General features: G+C 39.8%; 19 non-coding genes across 19 annotated transcripts; all 19 read left to right on the forward strand.

Annotated features, from left to right (window-relative positions):
• Positions 1–1183: 1183 nt before the first annotated feature.
• Positions 1184–1255, forward strand: Trnap-cgg. The gene has a single exon. It is a non-coding gene; the product is annotated as a tRNA-Pro (tRNA).
• Positions 1256–1489: 234 nt separating this feature from the next.
• On the forward strand, positions 1490–1561 carry Trnap-cgg. Its single transcript has one exon. It is a non-coding gene; the product is annotated as a tRNA-Pro (tRNA).
• Positions 1562–3053: 1492 nt separating this feature from the next.
• Trnat-agu lies at positions 3054–3127 on the forward strand. The gene has a single exon. It is a non-coding gene; the product is annotated as a tRNA-Thr (tRNA).
• Positions 3128–3787: 660 nt separating this feature from the next.
• On the forward strand, positions 3788–3861 carry Trnat-agu. The gene has a single exon. It is a non-coding gene; the product is annotated as a tRNA-Thr (tRNA).
• Positions 3862–5553: 1692 nt separating this feature from the next.
• On the forward strand, positions 5554–5627 carry Trnat-agu. The gene has a single exon. It is a non-coding gene; the product is annotated as a tRNA-Thr (tRNA).
• Positions 5628–5659: 32 nt separating this feature from the next.
• Trnat-cgu lies at positions 5660–5733 on the forward strand. Its single transcript has one exon. It is a non-coding gene; the product is annotated as a tRNA-Thr (tRNA).
• Positions 5734–5844: 111 nt separating this feature from the next.
• Trnat-cgu lies at positions 5845–5918 on the forward strand. The gene has a single exon. It is a non-coding gene; the product is annotated as a tRNA-Thr (tRNA).
• A 675-nt stretch (positions 5919–6593) lies between these two features.
• Trnat-agu lies at positions 6594–6667 on the forward strand. The gene has a single exon. It is a non-coding gene; the product is annotated as a tRNA-Thr (tRNA).
• An 824-nt stretch (positions 6668–7491) lies between these two features.
• On the forward strand, positions 7492–7565 carry Trnat-agu. The gene has a single exon. It is a non-coding gene; the product is annotated as a tRNA-Thr (tRNA).
• Positions 7566–7680: 115 nt separating this feature from the next.
• Trnat-agu lies at positions 7681–7754 on the forward strand. Its single transcript has one exon. It is a non-coding gene; the product is annotated as a tRNA-Thr (tRNA).
• Positions 7755–7847: 93 nt separating this feature from the next.
• Positions 7848–7921, forward strand: Trnas-aga. The gene has a single exon. It is a non-coding gene; the product is annotated as a tRNA-Ser (tRNA).
• Positions 7922–9309: 1388 nt separating this feature from the next.
• Trnat-agu lies at positions 9310–9383 on the forward strand. Its single transcript has one exon. It is a non-coding gene; the product is annotated as a tRNA-Thr (tRNA).
• Positions 9384–9498: 115 nt separating this feature from the next.
• Trnat-agu lies at positions 9499–9572 on the forward strand. Its single transcript has one exon. It is a non-coding gene; the product is annotated as a tRNA-Thr (tRNA).
• A 277-nt stretch (positions 9573–9849) lies between these two features.
• On the forward strand, positions 9850–9923 carry Trnas-aga. The gene has a single exon. It is a non-coding gene; the product is annotated as a tRNA-Ser (tRNA).
• Positions 9924–10581: 658 nt separating this feature from the next.
• Positions 10582–10655, forward strand: Trnat-agu. The gene has a single exon. It is a non-coding gene; the product is annotated as a tRNA-Thr (tRNA).
• Positions 10656–11132: 477 nt separating this feature from the next.
• Positions 11133–11206, forward strand: Trnat-agu. Its single transcript has one exon. It is a non-coding gene; the product is annotated as a tRNA-Thr (tRNA).
• Positions 11207–11315: 109 nt separating this feature from the next.
• Positions 11316–11389, forward strand: Trnat-agu. Its single transcript has one exon. It is a non-coding gene; the product is annotated as a tRNA-Thr (tRNA).
• A 669-nt stretch (positions 11390–12058) lies between these two features.
• Positions 12059–12132, forward strand: Trnat-agu. Its single transcript has one exon. It is a non-coding gene; the product is annotated as a tRNA-Thr (tRNA).
• Positions 12133–12245: 113 nt separating this feature from the next.
• On the forward strand, positions 12246–12319 carry Trnat-agu. Its single transcript has one exon. It is a non-coding gene; the product is annotated as a tRNA-Thr (tRNA).
• The last annotated feature ends 165 nt before the right edge of the window (positions 12320–12484 follow it).

Genomic DNA, 12484 nt, shown 5'->3' on the forward strand with positions numbered 1-12484 from the left:
GATTTTCTAAAGTTGCTGTCTCTAGGAACAGTAGTCTGGTCTTGTAGACGCTTCTGTCCTAAAGTGTTTACGTAATTTTTAATTAGCTTTAATTATATATTTAATTATATATAAAAAAACACTGTTGCGATTGTAACTGAAAGAGCCAAGAATAAAATGTATATTATCAAAAAGACAAAAAGTTACTACTTATGTAGCAAAGGTTTTGAAATATTTGTTTGGTTTGTGAAATTAATATATCCAAACAACAATAGTATTTAATGTATACTTTTGTTGTTTGGATATATTAATAAGAATTTGGGTCTAAAATTTTCTTATCTTGTGATAACTCATCATAATGACGCTTCATTATCTTTTGCCTTTTGTCTAAATATTTTGACTTCTTTAGCAAACTAATTCAATAAATTTTCATATATTAATCTGCAGTCTATTCAGAAGAGTACTTAATAAAAAACCAATTTTTGTGAGTCATTACTGGCATGTTGTAAAGTTTCAGAAATAGAACTAATAATTTGAAACCGTGAAGAAAAATATCTGACCACACTCTAGGGTTGCTAAATTTACTAAACTGAGCGGCTTTGACTTCCACGAAGATAATATATATAGATAATATTTGATTCAAATGGTTAAAAAAACATTCGATTCCTATTGATAGGGAGATGTGCTGATTAGTTTTTAGCAAAGGCAGGTCCAGCCGTTTCGGAGATACGGAGCCAAAAGTGCAAAAATAGAAAAAAATAGAAATCGAGTATTTGAGAGATCGGAGGATCCGATTTCTTGAGCCCGGAATTTTCTTTCAATTCGAGCATTATTTATTACAGTGTTATTCATTGGATCCAACACAAACACGCGCTGGGTAGAATTCTGGGCTCGTTGGTCTAGGGGTATGAGTTCTGCTTCGGGAGCGGGAGGTCCCGGTTTGAAATACCGGACGAGCCCGAACGTCTCTTCAAATTCGAGCACATATTATTTACTACAATATTGTATATTGGATCGAGAATTTATTATTTACTTCAATGTTGTACATTGGATCTGACACAAACACGCACCGGGTAGAACCCACGGCTCGTTCTGGTCCTGGGTTCAAATTCCGGACAAGCCCGACTTTTCTTTAAATTCGAGCATTATTTACTACCATGCTATTCATTGCATGCAACACAAACACGCACTGGTTAAAATCCATGGCTCGTTGGTCTAGGGGTATAATTTCCTCTTCGGGTGCGGGAGGTCCCGGGTTCAAACCCCGGACGAGCCCGACTTTTCTTTAAATTCGAGCATTATTTACTGCAATGCTATTCATTGCATCCAACACAAACACGCACTGGGTAGAACCCACAGCTTGTTGATTTAGGGGTATGATTTCCGCTTAGGGTGCGGTAGGACCCAGGTTCAAATCCCGGACGAGCCCGACTTTTCTTTAAATTCGATCATTATTTACTGCAATGCTATTGATTGCATCCAACACAAACACGCACTGGGTAGAACCCACGGCTCGTTGGTCTAGGGGTATGATTTGCGCTTCGGGTGCGGGAGGTCCCGGGTTCAAATCCCGGACGAGCCCGGACTTTTGTTTAAATTCGAGCATTATTTACTGCAATGCTATTCATTGCATGCAACACAAACGCGCACTGGGTAGAACGCACGGCTCGTTGGTCTAGGAGTATGATTTCCGCTTCGTGTGCGGTAAGTCTCGGGTTCAAATCCCGAACGAGACTAGACTTTTCCTTAAATTCGAGCGCATATTATTTACTACAATGTTGTACATTAGATGCAGCACAAACACGCACTGGGTACAACCCACGGCTCGTTGATCTAGGGTATAATTTCCGCTTAGGGTGCGGGAGGTCCAGGGTTCAAATACCGGACGAGCCCGGACATTTTCTTAAATTCGAGCACATATCATACTACAATGAACTTTGTAATTATGTTTAACGAAGCATTTTAGTTTTATTAAAATTATTGAAACAGATCAGTCTGCTGCCGTGGCTCGTTGGTCTCGGGGTATGATTCCCGATGGGGTGCGGGAGGTTCCGGGTTCAAATCCCGGGCGAGCCCGGACATTTCTTCAAATTCGAGTACATAAATTATTTACTACAATATTGTATATTGGATCAAAAATATATTATTTACTACAATGTTGTACATGGATCCAACACAAACACGTACTGCATGAAACCCGCGTCTCGTTGGTATAGGGGTATGATTTCCGCTTTTAAGTGCGGGAGGTCCGGCGTTCAAATCCCGGACGAGCCGGATAATCCAAAATATAAAGAATAATGTTTTTCATCAAAAATAACAAATACATACATAGATATCAACAAAAATCAATTCACTACTTGCCACAAACGATTCATCGTCGCCTAATTTTTCATTTAACTGTAATGCCTTTTCACAGATATCGGCTGTCCAATTAATCGTTTTTGTAAGAACCAACAATATAAAACTTCTCCTAAGAGTTAATTTTTTGGTCTCTTCATCATTTTCCGATTTTCACTCTCCTCTTCACTATCTAACTTGCAAATGTACGACAAAATTGAATCGGCATTTTTTTTAATATTGCTTATAGTGGATGTATCTACAGCATACCTATCTTTTTTAATGATTCTATAATATTTATTTTATCTTTAAGGGATAACACCACCGTCTTACGCTTCGGCTTGTTTAAAAATGTATATATGCACGACAAAAAGCGATAATGCCGCGCGGGACAGCGAAACTGCGGCGCGGGCGGAATATGCAAGTTCCGAGGCGATTATGTCCGAATAATTGCGTATCCGTATAACCCAGGTCGGGATAATCGAGGTTCTACTCTATATTTTATCTCATTCAATACCTCTGTAAAAAATATTTTCTCTACAGATAATAATGGCTGAATTAAAGAAAATGTAGACAATATAATATCGAATATTTGAAATATGGATTTATTGAAATATTACATTGCCAATGTGTCTGTTTTGTCATAAAACTTAACTTAAAAACCGTGGCTTAATTGGTTAAAGCGCCTGTCTAGTAAACAGGAGATCGTGAGTTCGAAATCTGTTTGTCAAAACAACGGCGCCGTGGCTTAGTTGGTTAAAGCGCCTGTCTAGTAAACTGGAGATCGTGAGTTCGAATCTCGCCGGGGCCTTGTATTTGTTTTTTTTTCTGTTCTAAAGGAGCCTTGAGTCTTGAGATTTTCACAAGATTTTCCTCAAAATATTGTCGTTAACTTGAGTAAATCTGTGTGTGAAAACAAGGGCGCCGTGGCTTAGTTGGTTAAGGCGCCTGTCTAGTAAACAGAAGATCGTGAGTTCAAATCTTGACGGAGCCTTGGATTTGATTTTTTTCTGTTCTAAAGAAGCCTTGATTCTTGAGATTTTCACAAGAGATTTTCCTCAAAATATTGTCGTTAAGTTGAGTAAATCTGTTTGTCAAAACAACGGCCCTTGCCTTAGTTGGTTAAAGCGCCGGTCTAGTAAACAGGAGATCGTGAGTTCGAATCTCGCCGGAGCCTTGGATTTGGTATTTGTCTGTTCTAAAGAAGCCTTGATTCTTGAGATTTGCACAAGAGATTTTCCTCAAGATATTGTCGTTAACTTGAGTAAATCTGTTTGTGAAAACAACGGCGCCGTGGCTTAGTTGGTTAAAGCGCCTGTCTAGTAAACAGGAGATCGTGAGTTCGAATCTCGCTGGATCCTTGGATTTGATTTTTGTCTGTTCTACAGGAGCCTTGATTCTTGAGATTTTCACACGAGATTTTCCTCAAAATATTGTCGTTAACTTGAGTTAATCTCTTTGTGAAAACAACGGCGCCGTGGCTTAGTTGGTTAAAGCGCCTGTCTAGTAAACAGGAGATCGTGAGTTCGAATCTCGCCGGAGCCTTGGATTTGATTTTTTTCTGTTCTAAAGGAGCCTTGATTCTTGAGATTTTCACAAGAGATTTTCTTCAAAATATTGTCGCTAACTTGAGTAAATCTGTTTGTGAAAACAACGGAGCCGTGGCTTAGTTGGTTAAAGCACCTGTCTAGTAAACAGGAGATCGTGAGTTCGAATCTCGCCGGAGCCTTGGTTTTGATTTTTTTCTGTTGTAAAGGAGCCTTGATTTTTGAGATTTTTACAAGAGATTTTCTTCAAAATATTGTCGTTAACTTGAGTAAATCTGTTTGTGACAACAACAGCGCCATGGCTTAGTTGGTTAAGGCGCCTGTCTAGTAAACAGGAGATCGTGCGTTCGAATCTCGCCAGGGCCTTGGATTTGATTTTTTTTTCTGTTCTAAAGGAACCTTGATTCTTGAGATTTTCACAAGATTTTCCTCAAAATATTGTCGTTAACTAGAGTAAATCTGTTTGTGAAAACAACGGCGCCTTGGCTTAGTTGGTTTGTTGAAAACAACGGCGCCTGTCTAGTAAACAGAAGATCGTGAGTTCGAATCTTGCCGGAGCCTTGGATTTGATATTTTTCTGTTCTAAAGGAGCCTTGATTCTTGAGATTTTTACAAGAGATTTGATTTTTTTTCTATTCTGTCCTAAAGGAGCCTTGATTCTTGAGATTTTCACAAGAGATTTTCCTTAAAATATTGTCGTTAACTTGAGTAAATCTATTTTTGAAAACAACGGCGCCGTGGCTTAGTTGGTCTAGTAAACAGAAGATCGTGAGTTCGAATCTCGCCGGAACCTTGGATTTGATTTTTTTCTGTTCTAAAGGAGCCTTGATTCTTGATGTTTTCACAAGATTTTCTTCAAAATATTGCCGTTAACTTGAGTAAATCTGTTTATGAAAACAACGGCGCCGTGGCTTAGTTGGTTAAAGCGCCTGTCTAGTAAACAGGAAATCGTGAGTTCGAATCTTGACGGAGCCTTGGATTAGATTTTTTTCTGTTCTAAAGGAGCCTTGATTCTTGAGATTTTCACAAGATTTTCCTCAAAATATTGTCGTTAACTAGAGTAAATCTGTTTGTGAAAACAACGGCGCCTTGGCTTAGTTGGTTTGTTGAAAACAACGGCGCCTGTCTAGTAAACAGAAGATCGTGAGTTCGAATCTTGTTGGAGCCTTGGATTTGATTTTTTTCTGTTCTAAAGGAGCCTTGATTCTTTTGATTTTTACAAGAGGTTTGATTTTTTTCTATTCTGTCCTAAAGGAGCCTTGATTCTTGAGATTTTCACAAGAGATTTTCCTTAAAATATTGTCGTTAACTTGAGTAAATCTATTTTTGAAAACAACGGCGCCGTGGCTTAGTTGGTTTAGTAAACAGAAGATCGTGAGTTCGAATCTCGCCGGAACCTTGGATTTGATTTTTTTGGTTTTTAAGGAGCCTTGGATTTGTCCTATTCTGCCCTAAAGGAGCCTTGATTCTTGAGATTTTCACAAGAGATTTTCCTCAAAATTATTGTGTTTAACTTGAGTAAATCTGTTTGTCGAAACAACGGCGCCGTGGCTTAGTTGGTTAAAGCGCCTGTCTAGTAAACAGGAGATCGTGACTTTGTTCTAAAGGAGCCTTGATTCTTGAGATTTTCACAAGAGATTTTCCTCAAAATATCGTCGTTAACTTGAGTAAATCTGTTTGTGAAAACAACGGCGCCGTGGCTTAGTTGGTTAAAGCGCCTGTCTAGTAAACAGGAGATCGTGAGTTCGAGTCTCGCCGGAGCCTTGGATTTGATTGTTTTCTTTTGTCAAAACAACGGCGCCTTGGCTTAGTTGGTAAAAGCGCCTGTCTCGTAAACAGGAGATCATGAGTTCGAATCTCGCCGGAGCCTTGGATTCGATTTTTTTATTCTGTCCTAACGGAACCTTGATTCTTGAGATTTTCACAAGATTTTCCCCAAAATATTGTTGTTAACTTGAGTATATTTGTTTGCGAAAACAACGGCGCCTTGGCTTAGTTGGTTAAAGCGCCTGTCTCGTAAACAGGAGATCATGAGTTCGAATCTTGCCGGAGCCTTGGATTTGATTTTTTTCTATTCTGTCCTAACGGAACCTTGATTCTTGAGATTTTCACAAGATTTTTCTCAAAATATTGTCGTTAACTTGAGTATATCTGTTTGTGAAAACAACGGCGCCGTGGCTTGGTTGGTTAAAGCACCTGTCTAGTAAACAGGAGATCGTGAGTTCGAATCTCGCCGGAGCCTTGGATTTGATTTTTTTCTGTTCTGTCCTAAAGGAGCCTTGATTCTTGAGATTTTCACAAGAGATTTTCTTCAAAATATTGTTGTTAACTTGAGTAAATCTGTTTGTGAAAACAACGGCGACGTGGCTTGGTTGGTTAAACCGCCTGTCAAGTAAACAGGAGATCGTGAGTTCGAATCTCGACGGAGCCTTGGATTTGATTTTTTTCTGTTCTGTCCTAAAGGAGCCTCGATTCTTGAGATTTTCACAAGAGATTTTCCTCAAAATATTGTCGTTAACTTGAGTAAATCTGTTAGTCAAAACAACGGCGCCTTGGCTTAGTTGGTTGAAGCGGCTGTCTAGTAAACAGGATATCGTGAGTTCGAATCTCGTCGGAGCCTTAAATTTGATTTTTTTCTGTTCTAAAAGAGCCTTGATTCTAGAGATTTTCACAAGAGATTTTCTTCAAAATATTGTCGTTAACTTGAGTAAATCTGTTTGTCAAAACAACGGCGCCGTGGCTTAGTTGGTTAAAGCGGCTGTCTAGTAAACAGGAGATCGTGAGTTCGAATCTCGCCGGAGCCTTGGATTTGGTGTTTGTCTGTTCTAAAGAAGCCTTGATTCGTGAGATTTTCACAAGAGATTTTTCTCAAAATATTGTCGTTAACTTGAGTAAATCTGTTTGTGAAAACAACGGCGCCGTGGCTTAGCTGGTTAAAGCGCCTGTCTAGTAAGCAGGAGATCGTGAGTTCGAATCTCGCAGGAGCCTTGGATTTGATTTTTTTCTGTTCTGTCCTAAAGGAGCCTTGATTCTTGAGATTTTCACAAGAGATTTTCCTCAAAATATTGTCGTTAACTTGAGTAAATCTGTTTGTCAAAACAACGGCGCCTTGGCTTAGTTGGTTAAATCGCCTGTCTAGTAAACAGGAGATCGTGAGTTCGAATCTCGCCGGAGCGTTGGGTTTGATTTTTTTCTCTTCTGTCCTAAAGGAGCCTTAATTTTTGAGATTTTCACAAGAGATTTTCCTCAAAATATTGTCGTTAACTTGAGTATATCTGTTTGTGAAAACAACCGCGCCGTGGCTTAGTTGGTTAAAGCGCCTGTCTAGTAAACAGGAGATCGTGAGTTCGAATCTCGCCGGAGCCTTGGATTATATTTTTTTTTATTCTAATGAAGCCTTGATTCTTGAGATTTTCACAAGAGATTTTCTTCAAAACATTGTCGTTAACTTGAGTAAATCTGTTTGTGAAAACAATAGCGCCGTGGCTTAGTTGGTTAAAGCGCCATGTCTAGTAAAGAGGATTTGATTTTTTTAGTTCTTAAGAAGCCTTGATTCTTGAGATTTTCACAAGAGATTTTCCTCAAAATGATTGTCCTTAACTTGAGTAAATCTGTTTGTCGAAGCAAGGGCGCCGTGGCTTAGTTGGTTAAAGCGCCTGTCTAGTAAACAGGAGATCATGAGTTCGAATCTCGCCGGGGCCTTGGATTCGATTTTTTTCTATTCTGTCCTAACGGAACCTTGATTCTTGGGATTTTCACAAGAGATTTTCCTCAAAATTTTGTCGTTAACTTGAGTATATCTGTTTGTGAAAACAACGGCGCCGTGGCTTAGTTGGTTAAAGCGCCTGTCTAGTAAACAGGAAATCGTGAGTTCGAATCTCGCCGGAGTCTTGGATTTGATTTTTGTCTGTTCTAAAGGAGCCTTGATTCTTGAGATTTTCACAAGAGATTGTCGTTAACTTGTGTTATGTTTGTGAAAACAACGGCGCCGTGGCTTAGTTGGTTAAAGCGCCTGTCTAGAAAACAGGAGATTGTGAGTTCGGATCTCGCCGGAGCCTTGGATTTGATTTTTTTCTGTTCTGTCCTAAAGGAGCCTTGATTCTTGAGATTTTCGCACGAGATTTTCCTCAAAATATTGTCGTTAACTTGAGTAAATCTGTTTGTCAAAACAACGGCGCCTTGGCTTAGTTGGTTAAAGCGCCTGTCTAGTAAACAGGAGATCATGAGTTCGAATCTCGCCGGAGCCTTGGATTCGATTTTTTCTATTCTGTCCTAACGGAACCTTGATCCTTGGGATTTTCACAAGAGATTTTCCTCAAAATTTTGTAGTTAACTTGAGTATATCTGTTTGTGAAAATAACGGCGCCGTGCCTTAGTTGGTTAAAGCGCCTGGCTAGTAAACAGGAGATCGTGAGGTCGAATCTCGCCGGACCCTTGGATTTGATTTTTTTCTGTTCTAAAGGAGCCTTGATTCTTGAGAGTTTCAACAGGAGATCATGAGTTCGAATCTCGCCGGAGCCTTGGATTCGATTTTTTCTATTCTGTCCTAACGGAACCTTGATCCTTGAGATTTTCACAAGAGATTTTCCTGTCTGTCTAGTAAACAGGAGATCGTGAGTTCGAATCTCGCCGGAGCCTTGGATTTGATGTTTGTCTGTTCTAAAGAAGCCTGATTCGTGAGATTTTCACAAGAGATTTTTCTCAAAATATTGTCGTTAACTTGAGTAAATCTGTTTGTGAAAACAACGGCGCCGTGGCTTAGCTGGTTAAAGCGCCTGTCTAGTAAACAGGAGATCGTGAGTTCGAATCTCGCAGGAGCCTTGGATTTGATTTTTTTCTGTTCTGTCCTAAAGGAGCCTTGATTCTTGAGATTTTCACAAGAGATTTTCCTCAAAATATTGTCGTTAACTTGAGTAAATCTGTTTGTCAAAACAACGGCGCCTTGGCTTAGTTGGTTAAATCGCCTGTCTAGTAAACAGGAGATCGTGAGTTCGAATCTCGCCGGAGCCTAGGGTTTGATTTTTTCTGTTCTGTTAATTCTTGAGATTTTCACAAGAGATTTTCCTCAAAATATTGTCGTTAACTTGAGTATATCTGTTTGTGAAAACAACCGCGCCGTGGCTTAGTTGGTTAAAGCGCCTGTCTAGTAAACAGGAGATCGTGAGTTCGAATCTCGCCGGAGCCTTGGATTATATATTTTTTTATTCTAATGAAGCCTTGATTCTTGAGATTTTCACAAGAGATTTTCTTCAAAATATTGTCGTTAACTTGAGTAAATCTGTTTGTGAAAACAATAGCGCCGTGGCTTAGTTGGTTAAAGCGCCTGTCTAGTAAGGAGGATTTGATTTTTTTAGTTCTTAAGGAGCCTTGATTCTTGAGATTTTCACAAGAGATTTTCCTCAAAATGATTGTCCTTAACTTGAGTAAATCTGTTTGTCGAAGCAAGGGCGCCGTGGCTTAGTTGGTTAAAGCGCCTGTCTAGTAAACAGGAGATCATGAGTTCGAATCTCGCCGGGGCCTTGGATTCGATTTTTTTCTATTCTGTCCTAACGGAACCTTGATTCTTGGGATTTTCACAAGAGATTTTCCTCAAAATTTTGTCGTTAACTTGAGTATATCTGTTTGTGAAAACAACGGCGCCGTGGCTTAGTTGGTTAAAGCGCCTGTCTAGTAAACAGGAGATCGTGAGTTCGAATCTCGCCGGAGCCTTGGATTTGATTTTTGTCTGTTCTAAAAGAGCCTTGATTCTTGAGATTTTCACAAGAGATTTTCCTCAAGATATTGTCGTTAGCTTGAGTAAATCTGTTTGTAAAAACAACGGCGCCGTGGCTTAGTTGGTTAAAGCGCCTGTCTAGTAAACAGGAAATCCTGAGTTCGAATCTCGCCGGAGTCTTGGATTTGATTTTTGTCTGTTCTAAAGGAGCCTTGATTCTTGAGATTTTCACAAGAGATTGTCGTTAACATGTGTTATGTTTGTGAAAACAACGGCGCCGTGGCTTAGTTGGTTAAAGCGCCTGTCTAGAAAACAGGAGATTGTGAGTTCGGATCTCGCCGGAGCCTTGGATTTGATTTTTTTCTGTTCTGTCCTAAAGGAGCCTTGATTCTTGAGATTTTCCTCAAAATATTGTCTTTAACTTGAGTAAATCTGTTTGTCAAAACAACGGCGCCTTGGCTTAGTTGGTTAAAGCGCCTGTCTAGTGAACAGGAGATCATGAGTTTGAATCTCGCCGGAGCCTTGTATTTGATATTATCTGTTCTGTCCTAAAGGAGCCTTGATTCTTGAGATTTTCGCACGAGATTTTCCTCAAATATTTGTCGTTAACTTGAGTAAATCTGTTTGTCAAACAACGGCGCCTTGGCTTAGTTGGTTAAAGCGCCTGTCTAGTGAACAGAAGATCATGAGTTCGAATCTCGCCGGAGCCTTGGATTCGATTTTTTCTATTCTGTTCCTACGGAGCCTTGATTCTTGAGATTTTCACAAGAGATTTTCCTCAAAATTTGTCGTTAACTTGAGTAAATCTGTTTGTGAAACAACGGCGCCGTGCCTTAGTTGGTTAAAGCGCCTGTCTAGTAAACAGGAGATCGTGAGTTCGAATCTCGCCGGAGCCTTGGATTTGATTTTTTTCTGTTCTAAAGGAGCCTTGATTCTTGAGATTTTTACAAGAGATTTTCCTTCAAATATTGTCGTTAACTTGAGTAAATCTGTTTGTCAAACAACGGCGCCGTGGCTTAGTTGGTTAAAGCGCCTGTCTAGTAAACAGGAGATCGTGAGTTCGAATCTCGCCGGAGCCTTGGATTTGATTTTTCTATTCTGTCCTAACGGAACCTTGATTCTTGGGATTTTCACAAGAGATTTTCCTCAAAATATTTTGTCGTTAACTTGAGTAAATCTGTTTGTGAGACAACAACGGCCGTGGCTTAGTTGGTTAAAGCGCCTGTCTAGTAAACAGGAGATCGTGAGTTCGAATCTCGCGGAGCCTTGGATTTGATTTATTTCTGTTCTAAGGAGCCTTGATTCTTGAGATTTTCACAAGAGATTTTCTTCAAAATATTGTCGTTAACTTGAGTAAATCTGTTTGTCAAAACAACAGCGCCGTGGCTTAGTTGGTTAAAGCGCCTGTCTAGTAAACAGGAGATCGTGAGTTCGAATCTCGCCGGGCCTTGGATTTGGTTTTTTTCTGTTCTAAAGAGCCTTGATTCTTGAGATTTTCACAAGATTTTCCTCAAAATATTGTCGTTAACTTGAGTAAATCTGTTTGTGAAAACAACGGCGCCGTGGCTTAGTTGGTTAAAGCGCCTGTCTAGTAAACAGGAGATCGTGAGTTCGAATCTCGCCGGAGCCTTGGATTTGATTTTTTTTGTTCTTAAGGAGCCTTGATTCTTGAGATTTTCACAAGAGATTTTCCTCAAATTATTGTCGTTAACTTGAGTAAATCTGTTCGTCAAAACAACGGCGCCGTGGCTTAGTTGGTTAAAGCGCCTGTCTAGTAAACAGGAGATCGTGAGTTCGAATCTCGCCGGAGCCTTGGATTTGATTTTTTTTCTATTCTAATGGAGCCTTGATTCTTGAGGTTTTTCACAAGAGATTTTCTTCAAAATATTGTCGTTAACTTGAGTAAATCTGTTTGTGAAAACAACTGCGCCGTAGCTTAGTTGGTTAAAGCGCCTGTCTAGTAAACAGAAGATCGTGAGTTCGAATCTCGCCGGAGCCTTGGATTTGATTTATTTCTGTTCTAAAGGAGCCTTGATTCTTGAGATTTTCACAAGAGATTTTCTTCAAAATATTGTCGTTAACTTGAGTAAATCTGTTTGTGAAAACAACAGCGCCGTGGCTTAGTTGGTTAAAGCGCCTGTCTAGTAAACAGGAGATCGTGCGTTCGAATCTCGCCGGGGCCTTGGATTTGATTTTTTTCTGTTCTAAAGGAGCCTTGATTCTTGAGATTTTACAAGAGATTTTTCTCAAAATTATTGTCCGTTAACTTGAGTAAATCTGTTTGTCCGTAAACAACGGCCGCGCCGGCTTAGTTGGTTAAAGCGCCTGTCTAGTAAACAGGAGATCGTGAGTTCGAATCTCGCCGGAGCCTTGGATTTGATTTTTTTTGTTCTTAAAAGGAGCCTTGATTCTTGAGATTTTCACAAGAGATTTTCCTCAAATTATTGTCGTTAACTTGAGTAAATCTGTTTGTCAAACCAACGGCGCCGTGGCTTAGTTGGTTAAAGCGCCTGTCTAGTAAACAGGAGATCGTGAGTTCGAATCTCGCCGGAGCCTTGGATTTGATTTTTTTCTGTTCTGTTCTAAATATGCCTTGATTCTTGAGATTTTTACAAGAGATTTTCCTCAAAATATTGTCGTTACTTGAGTAAACTGTTTGTCAAAACAACGGCGCCTTGGCTTAGTTGGTTAAAGCGCCTGTCTAGTAAACAGGAGATCGTGAGTTCGAATCTCGCCGGAGCCTTGGATTTGATTTTTTTATTCTGTCCTAACGGAGCCTTGATTCTTGAGATTTTCACAAGAGATTTTCCTCAAAATTTGTCGTTAACTTGAGTAAATCTGTTTGTGAAAACAACGGCGCCGTGGCTTAGTTGGTTAAAAGCGCCTGTCTAGTACACAGGAGATCGTG

This window comes from Ctenocephalides felis, unplaced genomic scaffold (genome assembly GCF_003426905.1).
Source record: "Ctenocephalides felis isolate EL2017-DRISC unplaced genomic scaffold, ASM342690v1 CF-g0.4_SCAFFOLD_03573, whole genome shotgun sequence".
Taxonomy (NCBI): Eukaryota; Metazoa; Arthropoda; class Insecta; order Siphonaptera; family Pulicidae; genus Ctenocephalides; species Ctenocephalides felis.